Here is an 18,089-nt window from a genome sequence, read left to right as displayed (position 1 = left end):
CCTGAATATAAAATGATTGAATTCAGCCGTGTGGCTGGTTAGCTCACTTTGTTAGAGCATTTTGCTAATAATGCCAAGGTCGTGGGTTCGATCTCCATACTGGCCAGCTATTTTTTTTGTGCAAATTTCCCTATTGTGGGACGATTAAAGCCTTTGATTCTGATTCTGATTAAGCAAAACATAAACTGCATTAAAAAACTGCAACTGAAAACTGCATTAAAAAACTCACTGCTGCATGCTTTAAATAGGTTTAAAAATGTGATTTTAATATTAAGAAGGGAAAAAAGTTAAATCCAGAAGTACAAACTGGAACCTGAATATAAAATAATTCCTTGAATTAATGTTGAGCAAAACATGGAATGAAAAACTGATTTCAAACATGCTTTGAATGGTTAAAAGGGAACAAAGCCATATGGCGGATTTAATATAAAATTGAAACTATGCCCAAATGTGTTTATTTTAAAGCCTCATGCAGAAAGTGTCATTTGGGATAATAGGAAAACAAATAACAATGTAAGTGAAAATCTCTTTATCGTCGCAAATTGGTGTAGTAGCATCACGTGACATCATCATCATATTAATTTATTTTGCAATGATGAATAGAACAAACATCAGTGAAAAAAAAGATGAATTACACTGTGCGTGTGTTGCTTGAACAGCCAAGCTGGCCGAACCTGCAAAAAGTCTTCCGATGATTTAATAAGGGGAAGGACCGAGAAGCAGTGAGGCCACTTCTTAATCAACTGCTAATGCTCCGCGTTTCAAGTGAGAGGACGCTTCACAAAGCCGCTTGGAACTTTTGACGTCTTTTCAGGAAGGCCGCCAGCACAGCCGAGAGTTTTGTTTTGCTGTGTTGAAAGCTAATTAGCTAAAAGTAGCCCCGCCGGTCCCTTGACTGTGTCACGCGTCAGGAAACTATTTTATCATTTTGGTCATTATTTCTGTTCAAAGACTTGGAACTAAATGTGCAGCCTTTTCACGTCACAAGTCCTTAGGCGTCAAAAAATAAATAAAAAAGCAACAAAAAGATATGGCGGTGGAGGTCATACCACTGTGGATGACACGAAAAGAAACCCACTCAATAGATTTTGAAAACCAGTTTTTGGCCATGTGTCAAAAGCAATTAAGAGAAGAGCATCTGAGGACAAAAACACTCGAAGGCTTTGGCGTAAATTAACCACAGAAGAGTCAAGTTTCTATTTGGACACACAAACCGGCACAGTTGTATGTTTTTATTTGTTTTAGTGCAACTGCATCTTATAGTTGGTACTAATGTTGGACGCTTTTGTTAACATGTTCAGCTAAATTAACGATACAATATATATAAATCGTGAAATACATATTTATATTTTTAGCTTTTCAAGTGGGACACATGGGACACTTGGAGAACCTACAGTCCCCACACGGAAATGTCCACAGCTAGAAAAAAACACTGCACCTCTAAATTGCGCGGCCAACATGCTAAGCAGTAAACCACCGGGCCACTATTTATTGCTGTAAAATCCTAGAGCCGCACCTGTATCCACCAAATCTCCGTCCCTCGCTCACCCCTCACACCACTGCTATCCTTATCCACAGTCTCGTCACCTCCCGCATCGATTATTGCAACGCACTTCTCTTCTGTATCAACCAAAAATTTCTCCATAAACTCCAACTCGTCCAAAATTCTTCAGCCCGGATCATCACTAGAACCCCCTCCTTTCACCACATCACCCCTGTCCTCCAGCAATCCACTGGCGACCTGTTAAACATCGTGTCGAATTCAAAATACTTCTGTTCACATTCAAAGCCATACATAACCTTGCCCCTCCCTATCTTTCTGACCTGCTTCAAATCTCTGTTCCCTCTCGGTCCCTCAGATCTTCATCCTCCCTTCACCTCTATGTGCCCTCTGCCCGTCTCACCACGATGGGTTGCAGAGCTTTCAGCCGCTCTGCTCCCAAACTCTGGAATTCTCTTCCACCCAACATCCGCAATATTGACTCCCTCCCTATTTTCAAGGCTCACCTCAAAACCCACTTGTTTAAAATTGCTTTCAATGTATAGTTCTATCTGCTATTTTATTATGTATCATTTTACTTATGGTTTTATTGTTATGTGCTTTGTTTTATTGTTTTTATTGTAAAGTGTCCTTGGGTGTTTTGAAAGGCGCTTGAAATAAAATGTATTATTATTATTATTATTATTATTATACATCAGAGCAGGGGTCGGGAAACTTTTTGACTAAGAGAGCCATAAAAGAGCCACACACACACACACACACACACACACACACACACACACACACACACACACACACACACACACACACACACACACACACACACACACACACACAGACACACACACACGCACACACACACACACACAGACACACACACACACACACACACACGCACATGATTTCAAAAAAATGTCTGAATATATTATTTAAAAAAACTTTGTGATAATACTCACAATTAATAGGAATAGTTTTCCGTTCCTCGTGATTGGTAAAAAAAATCCAGCCAAATGATCGGAATGAAAGTCAACTTGCCGGGTGCATAGGCGAAGCTACTGCCAGCTAGGCTGCACACGGCTCATTAGCTTGCACGCTTGCTTTATGCTGTCTCTCACAGAAGTATATTGATGCTAACGTTAGCACGGGGCTTGTCAAAGTGTCACTGTTATTCAACTGTTTCATTCATGGTATTGTTTCATTGCAAATTGGAATCATGGCAGAACATTTTCTATCCACAAAGGCGAATCCATCCGTCCATTCAACCTGAAGAATACGATACTCGTCATTTTTTTACTTGTCAGACCTATTTAAAATGGGGCGTTTACCTGTTTCGACATCAACAGCCATAGGTCAGTATCATCCAATCTAAATTGCGCTTTCCGCCAACTGCCGCCCAAACAGGAAATGAACAGCGAAAAAGTGAGAATATGTATTTAATTTTATCGGCGAGCCAGATGCAATGACCAAGAGCCATATGTGGCTCGCGAGCCATTGGTTCCCAACACCTGCATTAGAGGCACGCCCATCAATAGATAAGCAAAAAAACTTTGACGACCGTGGCCGTGAGAATAATGTGGACATCACGTGAAAAACTGTGTGTGTGTGTGGGGGGGGGGGGGCAAGTAGATTGTATTATTAATATTTGCATGACATTGTATATGCATTATCACTTCCCCGAATTATTTATTTCCATATTATCACGAGCCGATGTTGACCATCGTGGGGATGCAATTTGGCCGTGTGTGTGTGAACATGTGTGCGGCATGAACACACACACTTATTAGCGAACGAGTGCTGCGGAAGAATGGAGGGATGGATGACTACCTATTGTTAATACGTCTGTGTAAGCTCCCAGTCGTACAGGAGTGGTCCAATGATGAATATGTTTCTTCAGCTTTGTCAGCTTTTTTAGTTCTCTGACGAAGCCACTTGGATGAGAAGTGAAACGTCCGACACCTTCAAAGAAGTACAGGTGATGGATGAAGAAACCTTTTTATCGATACCTGGTGGTAAGTCCCTGCAAGCACTACCCCACCAACAAAAGAGCCCCCACGCCCAGACACTCCACATTTCAAGCTCGGTTGCCAAACTGTTGCGTTATGCAGCCGCACCGCCTGGCGTAATTTACTCACGAGCATGCCTCCCGTGACAGCACTCTTGCTTGGAGTAGCTATTAATGTCCTTTCCCGCTCGCTGCTTTGTCGCATGCGTTAATCTGGGGCTCACAAATAATGGATGGGAAGCGGCAGAGGGAGAAGATGACAACAAGAGGCCAACTAAAACCAGACGATCTATGTCAATATGATTATTTTATGCTCACTATACATAATAATCAAGCTTTGATGAGTCGACCTCCAAATAGCGATTGTTGCTTGGACTCAAATTTATTTGGAAGCGACCATAAGCTTACTTGGATACGATGTTGTGTCGACTTGGAGTAGCATTTGTTCCCATGACAACAATGGTTGTAGTGAAAAAAAAAATAGACAGACAGAGTGTGTAAGGCAAAAAGTGTGTATCTCAAAAAAAATTCCCATAGGAAACCATTAAAATGGGAATAATCCGTTCCCGGGTTTCCATAAAATATACTTTTCAACTAAATAAGCCTTAAAACTACACACAACATACCTTATTCTATGTATAATAAATGTGCTATTGTATTGTAATGAAAGAAATACACTGCATTGTATCAATCATAAAGTCACTTTATTTACATTTGTGATGGTCATTTACGGCTTGATGGAATGGCGTTGGAGGTCGAAGGTCAAAGGGAATTGCTGTTTGGAAAGAGAGACGCATTACATGCCGACTGTAATTAAAGAAATAAACTGTGCTGTAAAATAAAGTTTTATTTACCTTTTTGATGGTCGTTGATGGCTTATGGAAGGAGAGTCACCTTCCATAAGGACTGTTGATAACTTAACCTCTGGTGCTGTTCGGTCGTGTGCTTCGCCGAAGATCACTCCGCCAGCCGTGGTGGGTGTGTATTATGAAAATAGTGCTTATTATAAGGTTTAATTTTCATAAATTTGACGTTTGTAAGACAAAAAGTTTGTAAATTGAGGTGTTTGTAAGTTGAGGTCTCACTGTACATTTTCAAATGATATTTCGTCGCTCAAGTGAATGAAAACGCAGTTGCGATCCTTCAGGTGTACGGCCCTTGACAGAGAGAGGGCAGTAAAATGCAAACCGGGACAGTGAGAAGATAAATACATAAAATAAAAGCAGCGGCACTAAACCAATTTAGTTGTTGCAATAATAGCAACAATGGAGTTTTTTGCAGAGGATAAAGTACAGCGATACCTCAGCTAACAAACTTAATTGGTTCCCAGAAAGTGTGAATGAAAAATGAGAATAATCCGTTTCCAAGTCCCCATAAAACATAATTTTCCTAGAAATAAGCCTTAAAACTGCCGAAAATATGCCTTATTTAATGTATAATAAATATGCTATTGTATTGTAATTAAAGAAATAAACTGTAGTATATAATAAAGTCGTTTTATTTACCTTTGTGATGGTCGTTGATGTAGTTGCCTCTCGATGATATCCGAGTGAAGTTGCAGTGCTTTCTCTGCGATAATAACCACGCACACTGTTCCCTACTAGCTGCTTTTCGTTAATCCAAATCAACAGAAGTTTTTCAACCTCTTCTATTGCCTCCCTCATGTTTTTCAATGAACTAATTCTGCTCAACCGTAATTTTCTTTTGTGTCCTCTTTGGAATAACACTAGCCTGTGGTGGGGTCTTATTTGGTCCCAAACAAGCAAGAGTATCCACTCCATAACAAACCACGTCTAAACTGTGTGCACTCAAAGAAAGTGGGTGTTTAAAAGTAGTCCGGAAGCCACGGTGGCGCTGTTTGGCCGTGTGGTTCTACCGTGTTCTTCTACCGGAAACTAGTCCGCCAGCCATTGGGGCGCTCCGTGTGTTTCCCGAAAACGAATTCGTATGCCAAGATTATATTCTCGGGAATTTAATGTTCGTAAGGCGAAAAGTTCGTTCGCAAAAGCGTTCGTAAACCGAGGTATTACTATAATCTAGTGAGTGAGTAATCTAGTGGTGTGTGTCTACCTGTGTTGCTTCACAGTTTATTTTCAAAAAGCCCATTGCTTTATTGTCTATGAGAACACGGATGCAATTTGTTTGTTTGCCTATGGCGTTTTCCCTCATAATAGCGGACCTTTAGGCCAATTTACATGGTTCTAAAATGACATGCACTGTATTTCTCATTGTTTTCAAAAGGATTACATACCATTCGTACGGTGTTCATAAGCTCTGTTCAATCATTCCCAAATGTGGTCACATGGAAAGCAAACTGCTTGTGGTTCAATGAAGAAATTAATTAAAAGTGGATTAAGATCTACGGCATTGACACAGTGATTTACCAAGAGCATATTAACATTTATGGATTTCATTACAACTCTTAATATAACAATCAGTTTAAAAACAATTTGGTGGTAAAAGTTAGATATTAGCAGAAAATTGATTTGTCAGGTTTTTTTTACACTACTCACACCCTCTCATTTCAAATAGAAGCAAGCAAAATAAATAATACTGATTGAATATAGTGTTTGTGAATAAACATCCTGCTTGGTTAGTACGTGTCTGCTTTGGGATCCCAGACATTCCACTACGTTCCGACGAGTCAGCTGCCGTCACTCTCGCTCGGAACGTGACAGCTACGGATGACGCGGCTACAGGATGTTCTTTTCTCTTAAAATATCTATACAATGACACTTGCTCTCACTCCCACAGTCACATCACTAGATTTCACAGCCTCCTTATTCTTTAATATCTTACTGTTCGTAAATTTCGCCATGCTGTATTCCCTAGCCAGATCAGACACTCGCACACCTCCTTCATATTTTGCGATTATTTCTTTCTTAAATGCAATAGTTGTACGCACTACTTTTTTTTGTCACTTTAAGCAGCACTTACTTTCTTTGGAGGCATGATTACGTTCTAAAACTCTTCGTACACCTATATTAAACGCTAGAGCAAAACGCAGCACGTCCGCAAGCGACAAGAGTTGGTCACGGAGAGAGCGATACACCCGTACGCCGCTGAGCACCCCACCCTCGCGTACGCACTCACGCGCCGTATTGGCGTTCGAACATCGATTGGTGTTCGAACTACGAAGCAAGAATATCTAGAATATTATTTTCGAACTCAGATTTGTTCGAACTGTGAGGCGTTCGAGAACCGAGGTACCACTGTACTTGAATTTAAGTCTTGTCAATTCACATCCAAACGGTGGCGACTTAAGTCTGGCAAGGGCACATCCTGCGTTGCTCTGACAATGAAAAATGGAGCGGGTTGGACTCAGCAGCACAAAACTGTCAAACCGACCTCAAATAAAGTAAAACATTCTCACATCATGGAGAAGGAAGACGGTGCATGTCAAATGTGTTTGGACTGCACCCGTCTCGGGTACTCTTGCACGCATTTGTAGTCAGCAGGCAGACCTCCGTTCCTCCGTCTCAGCATGCGCAATTCATGACTCTGTGGTTATTGATATGCTCCTACCAAAGAAAGCCTCAAAACAAGCAAGAAGAAGAAGCAGGAGGCAAAGAAGCCTTGTGTAGACTTTCAAATGTGTTTCACTGGCCTGAAATCGGGGTAGTTACCCCCTCTTTTTTCAAGCTCATCGTTCTCTCTGAGCCACTCCTTTTCTGATCTGACTTTCAACCCCGCAGTCGCCCTGTACCAGATGCTGGAGCGTCCCACGGGCCATTTAACTTACTAGTCCTGTTTGATTTTGGCAGGTCGTGTGTCCGTGTTGGCTACAAGACCACAGGGAACCATGAATAATGGATCTGTGGATTCCCAGCTGGCACCCACCTCCACCAACCTCCACCTCCACTTTCGCTCACTGCGCCTGTGAGCGGAATAGTCAATGGCACATTAACAACTAATATTCATAAAGGACCACTTTGGCAGGGAGACAATTAACAGGAGATGTGAAAGAAGGCCAGAGGAACGAGAAGTCAATGTGTGTGTGGAGGGGAACGTGCCATCCAAAACTTGATAGCCTTCGGTTTATATTCATGAAAGCCTGAAGACACGGATGGCAATCATGAGCGCTGAAGCTACAAGTGGCATTTTGGAATTTGAATCGGCAGTAATTTAAGGCTCATGGTTGGGTTTTGTGTATGTTTAAATGTGGATTTCAATTGACGTCATGGGAACAAATGATAGTCAAAGTCAAGACACCACCGGCGACTTCTCGCTTCACTCCCAGTGGGTTGAGCAGACTCAAAGGACAGTGACAGGGAAATGCGACTTGTCATTCAAAGTGATGAAGCTGTACTCCTCTGCACCTGCCAGACAGCAGAAAGACACAGGTGCACACAAGAGGTGTACGCACGCAATGGCGAGCGTGAAGAATGCATTTGTAACATTTTGCATAATGTCAGACAACAAGGGGGGAGGGGGCAATTGAACCAAAAAACCTTAGTGAGACGAGACAATTTGAAGTTCACATAAATGTTGGATTCATTTGGGGTGCACAGATCCTTCCATAGGACCGATCAATATTAATGTTCTTATGAGCGATACCTGTGGCATGAGATGATTTCTTGACTCAGTTCAATTCCACTCAAGTGCATTTCGAGAGCCCTTGAAAACAACCCCCACTGTATACAAATCGCTAATAAATGAATCCGTACAACCACAAATAAATTAAAAACAAAGAGTAGGAAGCATAGAAACAAACTAAAATAAAATAATATATTATAACAAATAATACAAATACAACATAAAACAAATAATAAATTATACTATAACAAACACTAAAGCATGTTTGCTTTAATATTATATACTATATCCCATTATATATATATATATATATATATATATATATATATATATATATATATATATATATATATATATATATATATATATATATATATATATATATATATATATATATATATATATGTGTGTGTGTGTGTGTGTGCGTGGGTTTTGTCCGGGTCCTCCGGTTTCCTCCCACACTCCAAAAACATGCATGGCAGGCAGATTGACCACTCCAAATTGTCCCTAGGTGTGAGTGTGAGAGTGACTGGTCTTTGTGTGCCCTGCGATTGGCTGGCAACCAATTCAGGATGTCCCCCGCCTCGTGCCCGAAGACAGCTGAGATAGGCTCCAGCCACCCCCGCGACCCTAATGAGGAAAGTCTCGTTATATCGATATTCTCAGGAGTCGGAAAAAATATCTATATAACCGGACTATCGATATATCCGATCCTGCGGCATGTAAATTTTCTCCTTGCGTTCATAGAAATAGGTATCGTAATAAGCAGTAGTATCGATATATATATATATATATATATATATATATATATATATATATATATATATATATATATATATATATATATATATATATACTATACTTACTACTATACTATATATACTATATATATATAGTATATATATATATACTTTTATATATATACTTTTATATATATACGGGGGTTGCTGGAGCCTATCTCAGCTGTCTTCGGGCACGAGGCGGGGGACACCCTGAATTGGTTGCCAGCCAATCGCAGGGCACACAAAGACAAACAACAGTCACTCTCACACTCACACCTAGGGACAATTTGGAGTGGTCAATCTGCCTGCCATGCATGTTTTTGGAGTGTGGGAGGAAACCGGAGGACCCGGAGAAAACCCATGCGGGTCCGGGGAGAACATGCAAACTCCACACAGGGAGGCCGGACCGGGACGCGAACCGGCGACCTCTGCACTGTGAAGCCGGTGTGCTAACCACTCGACTACCGGGCCGCCGGTATATATATATATAAATGATAATTAATTTCTTTGTACTTTTCTGTCTGTGGTAAAGACACGAAGAATGCAACACTAGTTTAACATAATAAGTAAGTACTGAGCTTTTTGTTAGTGTGACCTTCAAACAAGTAGTAGAAGAAGAAGAAGGAAAAAAATGTGAAGATGTTGAAACTCTAAGAAAATGCCGTGGGGAGCCGCAAAGACTTTGGCACTGTCAGAATCAACTTTTGACAAACAGGGTTAAAATGTCAGCTGCCAAATCCAATATGTGTCGTCATCTAATACCCCAAATGGGCTGTGACACGACAGCGTGCCAGAAAAGGAGAAACGCAAAGAATCTCTGCAGATCTTTGAATGAATATGCAATGGATTGATCTCGCAAACTTGTTTTGCTTTTGAAACCCCCCGCGCCCCAAAAAAAATCTGAATGGCAATATCTCCGAGCAGGCAAGACGAACAAAGATGGACACGCAGTAGTCTACAGGGCAAACATCACACGCTCATTTTGCTTCCATTTATACATTCCACCCTGGCATAAAAGCGAATCACGCTAATGTGAAATAAACAACGATTAATGAAATAAGTGAAAAGTGATTTGATGATGGATGAACGCAGATTCTTTCATTATGTCCCCAATTTGATATGTTTTTTCAACATGGAGTATGAATTTGTTTGAATGGTTAAAAAATATGTAATGGTTGTGACAGCTATTATTCCCATTTTTTGTCTGATTTGATGCCAGCCATTATTTTCAAGTTGGGTGGTAGCCATTTTTTAAATCAGTAGATGATCCAAACATGTTACCCAAAATCATGTTTTCACTTCTATATGGTTAAAAGTGTCCCTGGAACGAATCGCCAATATAATTTAGAGATGAATTCCAGATACGCCAATAGGATGTAATTCTGGTACTAAAAACATGAAAATAAGAATTAGAAATGAAATATGTGTGGGAAAGATGATTTGGTTGTCGCATTATTTCTCCAGCTTCTTAAATCTCACAGGTTGCCTTGCTGATGTCTAGAAATTGGTCGTAAAATTTCTGGACACGGGGAAAATAAGGCGTCCAGGGGAACAAAGGCCAACCAGTTTGTTTTCGATGCCAAATGTCCCTATCAATACGAGCTCAAGAAGTGGTGAGCGTTTCTCAGTACTACTGCAGATTTCGGAGGAGCCTCCGACCTTGGGGGGCAAATTAGCAAAGGTGTTGTGAGTTGTAGGCCAAGAATCCTCTGAAGGACCTGGAATAATACTACATACAGTCTCGAGAAAAGCCGAGCGTGCCTTGTGCGTGAGTAAAACAATTGACTTACTGTGATTATGACTATTTGAATATTTTAATGTCTTTCCCAACTGAGGGTAACCTCGTGTTGCCTCTGCCTCCGGCGTGATTGAAAGTAGAGTGCGGAGAAGTCAAAGGTATAAAGGTATTATTTTTTTTTTGATGATGACCATGGCCACCACTTAACTGCGCCCCCCGATCGAGTCCATTAACCGCTGACCGAAATGAGAATGGGCGCTCTTGAAGCGATGGGTTCTTTTTGTCAACATGAATGGGTTTTGCACAGAAATTTGAAGATGCCAGATTGCAGGTCTCGTCGGCTTTTCGGGAGATGATAGACGATGGGCCATCTGATATCATGATTATTTTTATCATACGGCTTGGTTGGTCCCAGTTGGAAATGTTGATGGCAGCCCACTGGGTTTTATTACCAAGGGTCTGCTTGTTGTCATTTGGCCCTGTGTACAAAATGGTGTATTAAATAAATAAAACGTGCCAAGCTGCATGATGAGAACGATATCCTGCCAACTGTGTAGGAGTGTCCTCAACTCCCTCGCATCGCAACAGAGTCTTTTCATAGAGATCTTCAAACACACGATGGTTCCGCGTGCACGCACGTACGCACCTCGCGCATATTTATGATTCAATCCTTATTATAATGACTTTTACCACATTTATTAGCCAAACTTCTGACACGCCCTGCCACACAACACTTGTAAAAGTTGAAAAATAATGTCTTCTTTTATTTGTTTCTTTTTACACAGAACATTCTGAATATGAGATTGCAGCTTTAAGCGACGACGCAAGGGAACCGAGTCTCCGGCAAACCTTGCATACTCAGCACGAGGACCTCCGCCAGGCATGAAAACATGTCACTAAGACTGACTTTGGTTTACAGCTGAGCTTGATCACACATGCATTTCAGTTCATTGAAAGCTCCTGCGCGATTGAATTTTGGCCACTCATGTTCAGGACACCCTCCCTGCTCCCCCACCCCTCGGAAACTAAAATTATCCACAATACATATGCTTTGCAAAAAATAGAGTTCTTGAGTGTGTCGAGGGCCCCATCAGGAGTGTGTTGCGATCCCCAGTAGGAGTGTGTTGAGGTCCCCATAAGGGCAAATCACCTGCCTGAGCAACAAGAATCACTCTATGAACAGCAAATCCTTGCCACTGAATAGCTTATCACAAGACAGATGACAAGATAAACCAAAGACACCCTTACAGGTGATTAATATCTTCGACAGAGGTATCTGTACCTTTTGCTCAGAGCCAAGCGCGGCGCCCTGGCAATCCCCCGGCTCACACGTATTGTTACATCTCGCGGGTATTATCTTACAAAGCCCATTAAAGTACAGGAACAAAGAGAAGAGAGGGTGAACAAGCAAGACATACAGGCTTGTAACTGTACTAACACACACACAAGCAGTGTAACAAGTTTAATCTTAGTAAAGATATGAATTATCAGGATAAATCCCAGCATGTCCCGGATTACTGAAATGTGCGCAGACAGCTGTGCGCCATTAAAAACTGCAATAACAAGCTCTTGCTATAAATTTTCCGAAGAACTTCATGCAACAAATTAAGTCCTAGGCATGACAATAAAAACACAAAGGAATGAGGCCATTGTTCTTTCGTTTTGCAGACTTGCCTAAAGCCAGATTCGAAACACCCCAGTGTTCAACGGGCGTTCTAGAAAGCGGATGGATGGATGGTTGGTTGGATAAAAATCACCTCTTACAGGGTCTAGACCAGACATGGGCATACTACGGCCCGTTAGGCTTTTTAATCCGGCCTGCCGAATTTGCCCAAATTATAGTAAAAACAATGTCTGAAACTCATGACAAAAAGTTAGCGGAAAACAGGGCAGATAACTGAAAAGTTGCCTGCCCCATTTTTCACAACTTGAAGCACAATGAGACAACTAATCACCTTAAAAACATTTTCACAAAGTATAAAGTTTTTTTTAATCAAGAATGTACCTACTATAAATGCTACCTTGCTTAATTTACGGTAAATGTGCATGGCTGTAGATTTGGCTGCAGTAGTCGATTGTGGTGCACAATGTAACGTTTGCATTGCTTCCTACGAGCCACTAAGCCCCTTTCATAAGTCTCACGTACACTTTACAGTCACGGTTTAATGTAAATTTACGTTTTGTAGCGTCACATATGTTGTTAGCTTCTTTTGAATCTTTCTTCTGGGCTGAGGTTCTGTGCATCTATTTTGGAAAATGACATGCAATTGCACGACTTTATAACGCTTGCGAAAGTCCGGAAGAAAGAAGCAGGCTTCTGATTGGCTGCCGTGCCGAGTATGCAAATTTCACTGCAGGTAGCCTATGTCTGCGTGCTCGGCGACGGTACACGTGTATGGTTTGCGCGTGAAGGCGAGGGCGTCTATGATTTGGCGGAATTTAACACAAGTAGGTATTATTGAGCTTGAATATTTCGTTATGGAATAATATGTTTTGAATGTTGAAAGTGATTCCATTTTTCAATAAATGTTGATTTCTTTAACTTTGCCTCTTCAATGAAAACTTATTAAAAACAGACGCAATCTTGACGAATCACAGTGCATATGTTATTTTAATCTATTTCTATTTCCTCCTCCAAGTATCTGCAAAATAGTATGTAAACGCCATATTCCTTGAGACAAATTTATTAACTGATCAGGGATATTTTTCACATTTGAAAAACAGTTAATACATTGGGTTCTTACTGTGCTATGAGGTTTGTACACACTACATTTAAAGGACAACCTGCACCATTTTTTTGTGCTTCCCACTGACTGACTGATCAGAAAAACGTTTTATAGCATCTAAAATACCCAAAAAGGGCAGGCTGATATTTTTAGTTAAATGAAAAACACCAATAAAAATGTCTTCAAAATGAATCCGGAAATGGCCAGTTTCAGAAGGTCCCACCCCCTTGTTCGTGACGTCACGCCAAGACGTCTTGCCTTGCTTGAGAATCAAAACAATGGCTTCAGATTCGGAGAATATGCTTTCTTGTTACTCATCCAGTTATGAATATGATTCAAATAGTTCTGAAGAGGAAAGCATAAATTTTTGCAATTGATTCAAGGAGTCCTCCCATGTCAATTCGAGCTGTCAATGACAGCAATGTAGCACCCAGAAAATGCAGAAGATGGCGCCCAAGCTCCGTTGGAAATGGGCTGATTTGTCTGCTGGGAATTTGTGTCAACTAGTATCAATGGCTTCAGATTCGGAGAAGATGTTTTCTTGTTACTCATCCAGTTATGAATATGATTCAAATACAGTAAAGTCTCGTTATATCGATATCCAAGGGAGTCCAAAAAAATATCGATATAACCGGGACTATCGATATATCCGATCCTGCGCCGAACTGCATTAAACAAAAGCCGCCAAAAGAGGGCAGCCAAGCGCCATATAAGAAACGGAGCTGGCCATTAGCTCCCTTTTTTGTTCCCCCAATGTTGCCTCAAAATGGCACATATAATTCTTTAATGATTATAAACATGTATGCTTTAATCTTCAGAACTACAGTGTATTTGAAACATATTCATAACTGGATGTGTAACAAGAAAGCATATTATCCGAATCCTAAGCCATTGTTTGGATTCACAAGCAATGCAAGACGTCTTGGCGTGAAGTCATTTTTATTTGCATTTGAATAAAAAGTGACATTGGCTGTCCTTTAATACACAGTATGGAATGTTAATAATTTTCTAAATCATCGCGCTTCAGCAGACAAAACAAGAAACATTGTTGCAAAAAACGATTGCATTCATATACAGTACAGTGGGCATGTACATAACACAACAGGGAAACTGCAACGCTTACATCTTACTGTATTATGTTTACAATTTAAAAAAGTCATCAATCTTCTTCTGCTTCCCATTTTTACCTTTTAACACAAACACTTCAATCTCGTCTGCTACACACGAGCTAGCGCCTGAAAATGAAAATGGCTGCTACACGGGTGCTGGGCACGTAACCAAGTCACCTGACCAAGTCGACCAATGGCGCGACTGATGGCGTGACACGTAACCAAGACACGTGACCAAGTTGACCAATGGCGCGACCGATGGCGTGTCACGTGACAAAGTCACACGGCCAAGTCGACCAATAGCGCGACCGATGGCGGCTCATATGACCAAGTCGACCAATGGCGCGACCGATGGCGGCTCACGTAACAAGACACGTGACCAAGTTGACCAATGGCGCGACGGATATATCGATGTAAACAACAAAAATGGCCGGCGGGGGATGAAAAGGAGCACCGTAATAACCGGATTATCGTAACAACCGGGTATCGTACTAAACGGTACTAATTATACATAAAAAGACTAGAAATGTGCAAGGGAAATGAAAATAATATCGTAATAAGCGGTACTATCGATATAACCGATATCGATATAACGAGACTTTACTGTAGTTCTGAAGAGGAAAGCATAAATGTTTGCAATCGATTAAATAATATATTCCGTGTAATTTTGAGGCATCTGGACAGAAATGTAGCACCCAGAAACTGCAGAAGATGGCGCCAAAGCTCCGTTGGAAATGGGCTGATTTGTCAGCTGGGAATTTGTGTCAGCGAATATCAAATAGTTGTCCTGGTGCAACTCACAACGATTCACCATGGCGTTATTTGTGTGTTTTCCTTCTAATTTCGCCATCAACACGGATCAACACAAAGTTTTCAGACCAAGCAAAGTACCCAAAGTGCATTGTGTGTCGCTTTCTCGGTCAAGAGCGGTCCAAACGTGACGTCACATAGGGATCATCATCAACTCGAAAACAAGACTTCATGAATATTCGGCGCAAGTCTTAAAACGTAAACTATAGCTATATGCTGTGGAATCTTTGTAAAATACGCTCAGTCGAAGTCATTTGAAGCGATTTTATAAATTATGGACATAACTTGTCCAGAGGCGTCGGTTGTCCTTTAATGCTTTAGGTTTAGTATTTCCGGCCCAAACACTCCCTCCAAATGCTCCTGGCCCGGCCCCTCTGTCAAATTTTAGAACCCAATGCGGCCCGCAGTTCAAAAAGTTTGCCCACCCCTGGTCTAGACACTATGCAACCATCATGAGGCTAGGTGGATATATTTGAAATGATGAAAACTTAAAATCCATACTCGAGACAATTTGTCAACGGTAGTTTGTCCCAACATTTAAAAAATGGTTGACCTGAAGACCTGATATCAGGCTAAACTGAAAAAAAGGTATTGAAGTGTTGAGGTTACGCTTTGGGAAATAAGGTCACACAGGGCAATTCCATGCCCCCAGGAGTGATCTGCTGGAAAACGACTGATGATGCCTCAGTCTCGAAGCTCAAGCACGATCTGCTGTCAAGAGGCTATCAGCACGGAAACTCATTTTTTTGTTCCCATATATTGAGCTGCTCAATATGTCATGAAAAACAATGGTGCACACTTGCCTTCACTGGTGCCTTCTTATCAAGTCTGACTTTCCCAAGTGTCAGGTCTACAATCTCTCTATTGTGGGGTCCCTCAGTGTGAGTAAAAGTGAAATCCAAGGCACTTGAACGCGTCACCCCATAGAGTCAATGGCTTAGACGACGGATGGCAATATTGTCTGTGCATTTTCAAGCACAGCTGTTATGTACTTGAGCGTGGCCTCAAGTTTGTGCTCATATCAACTTTGGTGGTAAGTCTCGTAGTATCAGAACCAAAACCTTATAAAAACAAAAACCTATAATGTATTCCTGCGACGGATGTGGTCTTTATTCTCAGAAGGTTACATTACAATGATTGATGGTTATATAATTTCCTGTGACATGCTTCTCACTGAAATTAAACAATCTTTGCATTAAAAAGATATTCCAGATACATTTATCATATTAAACCATTGTTGCACCATATGTCACATCTCGTCGCCGTCCTGGGCACGCCCCGCCCCTCCTGTCACCTCCTCCGCTGCTCCCTGGAGACGGCCCCTCCCATCATCACTCACCTGGGTTCCCACAGCTGTTTGTCATTCAGTTGATTGTGCCTTCTGACTATATTTGCCGATCGCACACTACCGTCTCCGTCGGAGTATTCTGGAAGTTACCCACGCCATTACCTTGCCGTCAGGTCTGCCATTATTTTGTTGTCTTCACTCGCCATCCCCTATTTGTTATTTTTTTGCTCGCATGTCTCAGTAAAGACTCTTGTTCCTCAACACCTGTCTCGCCGTGTATTTCGGATCCTACCTTCTCACCTTCCCCCCCGTCACTCAAGTCCTGCCTTTTAGCCTTGAGCGACGTGATACCATACCTGTCAACCTTGGCTAATAGCTGCTCTTATAAATGATTACAATTCCAGTATAAAAGTGGTTGTATGCCGTACTACAATGATAAAAAAACGCTAACAAGCAGAAATGCAGACGGTTTACCCTGCATATGCACATTATGCTTTTATCAATCTGACCATACGCAGCGCTAAAAAAATACGATTTAAGATTACTTTTGCTGGTTTGCCGTGACTATATTAGCGATCAGCCGCAGCATTGTTTTTTTGCTACCAGCATTTGAGATGAACTGGATGTGAGCCATACTGTAAGATCGGTTCACAATAAAAAATACAGATAAATAAATCCCGTACAAGTTGTATAGTTATATATATATAGTTATATAGTACACCATACATTATTTGAAATAATAAAACAATTTATAAAATACGGGGAAATGTTATAAGTTGGCAGATGTGTTGCCTAGGTAACAAAATATAACCTTCCGTTTGGACTGATAACTCAAAAAAACATTCTGGCCATGCATTTGAGCATTCTGAATTTTTGTAATATTGAAACCAAACCATTGCAGGGCTTTAAATTCGCTTTCCATTACCAATTTTAGTCTCGTGAAAAGCCTCAATGGATTCTTGGGGGGATTACAAATACATGTAATAAATTCTAAAAAATATGCCATAATTCCAAACAAAACTAATCTTTTGTTCTTCCACTCTTTGAAAGAAAGAGGAACAAAACTGACATTTGTTAAGATACATTGCCTCCTCGTGAGCCGATGAGGATTACGCCGATATCTCTTGTCATCTAATGACTTTTCTTCACACCCTCTTGGGTATCTAACTGGAGCTCATTATTATTATTGAATTGTTTTCTATTGCCAAGATTATGATTTTTTTTTGGGGGGGGAGCAAGGGAGGGGTTTATGGATTGGATTGGATTGGATTGGATTGGATTGGATTGGATTTGCCTTTAATAGTCTCGCAGTGGAGAAATTTACATTTCACAGCAGCAAAGTTATGAAGTTATGGCAGCTATTTGTCTGTTTGCCGAGGCCATTATGATGATGCTGCTCCTACAGCGTAATGAATGGAAATAAATTACTCAAAGCGGACTGACTGACCTTTGTATCTATCACCTGGCATGACGACGACCACCGAGGTGGTCAATATGCGTTTGAGCGCATGCCATGCATCACATCCAACCTGCAAATGTTGATCTGATCGATTAAATGGAGCTACAGAATGACTCGATTGTGATCATTTACATTGCA

The 18,089-nt window shown here is 41.0% G+C and overlaps 1 protein-coding gene and 1 long non-coding RNA gene across 8 annotated transcripts in view; one reads left to right on the top strand and one right to left on the bottom strand.

The window, feature by feature from the left end:
* The window catches only part of LOC148890742 (uncharacterized), a 219,077-nt gene extending 205,317 nt beyond the window's left edge, over positions 1-13,760 (top strand). Inside the window, exons 2-3 of the long non-coding RNA XR_016116580.1 lie at positions 11,345-12,938; positions 13,012-13,760. This is a non-coding gene — a long non-coding RNA (uncharacterized LOC148890742). The remainder of the gene's footprint in view (positions 1-11,344; positions 12,939-13,011) is intronic.
* The window catches only part of cdh22 (cadherin 22), a 200,453-nt gene that overhangs the window by 169,025 nt on the left and 13,339 nt on the right, over positions 1-18,089 (bottom strand). The gene's annotated exons all lie outside the window — the stretch shown is intronic.

Source organism: Hippocampus bargibanti, linkage group LG12 (assembly GCF_051943395.1).
Source record: "Hippocampus bargibanti isolate YZ-2025 linkage group LG12, ASM5194339v1, whole genome shotgun sequence".
NCBI lineage: Eukaryota > Metazoa > Chordata > Actinopteri > Syngnathiformes > Syngnathidae > Hippocampus > Hippocampus bargibanti.
This window is presented reverse-complemented; position numbering and strand designations above follow the sequence as displayed.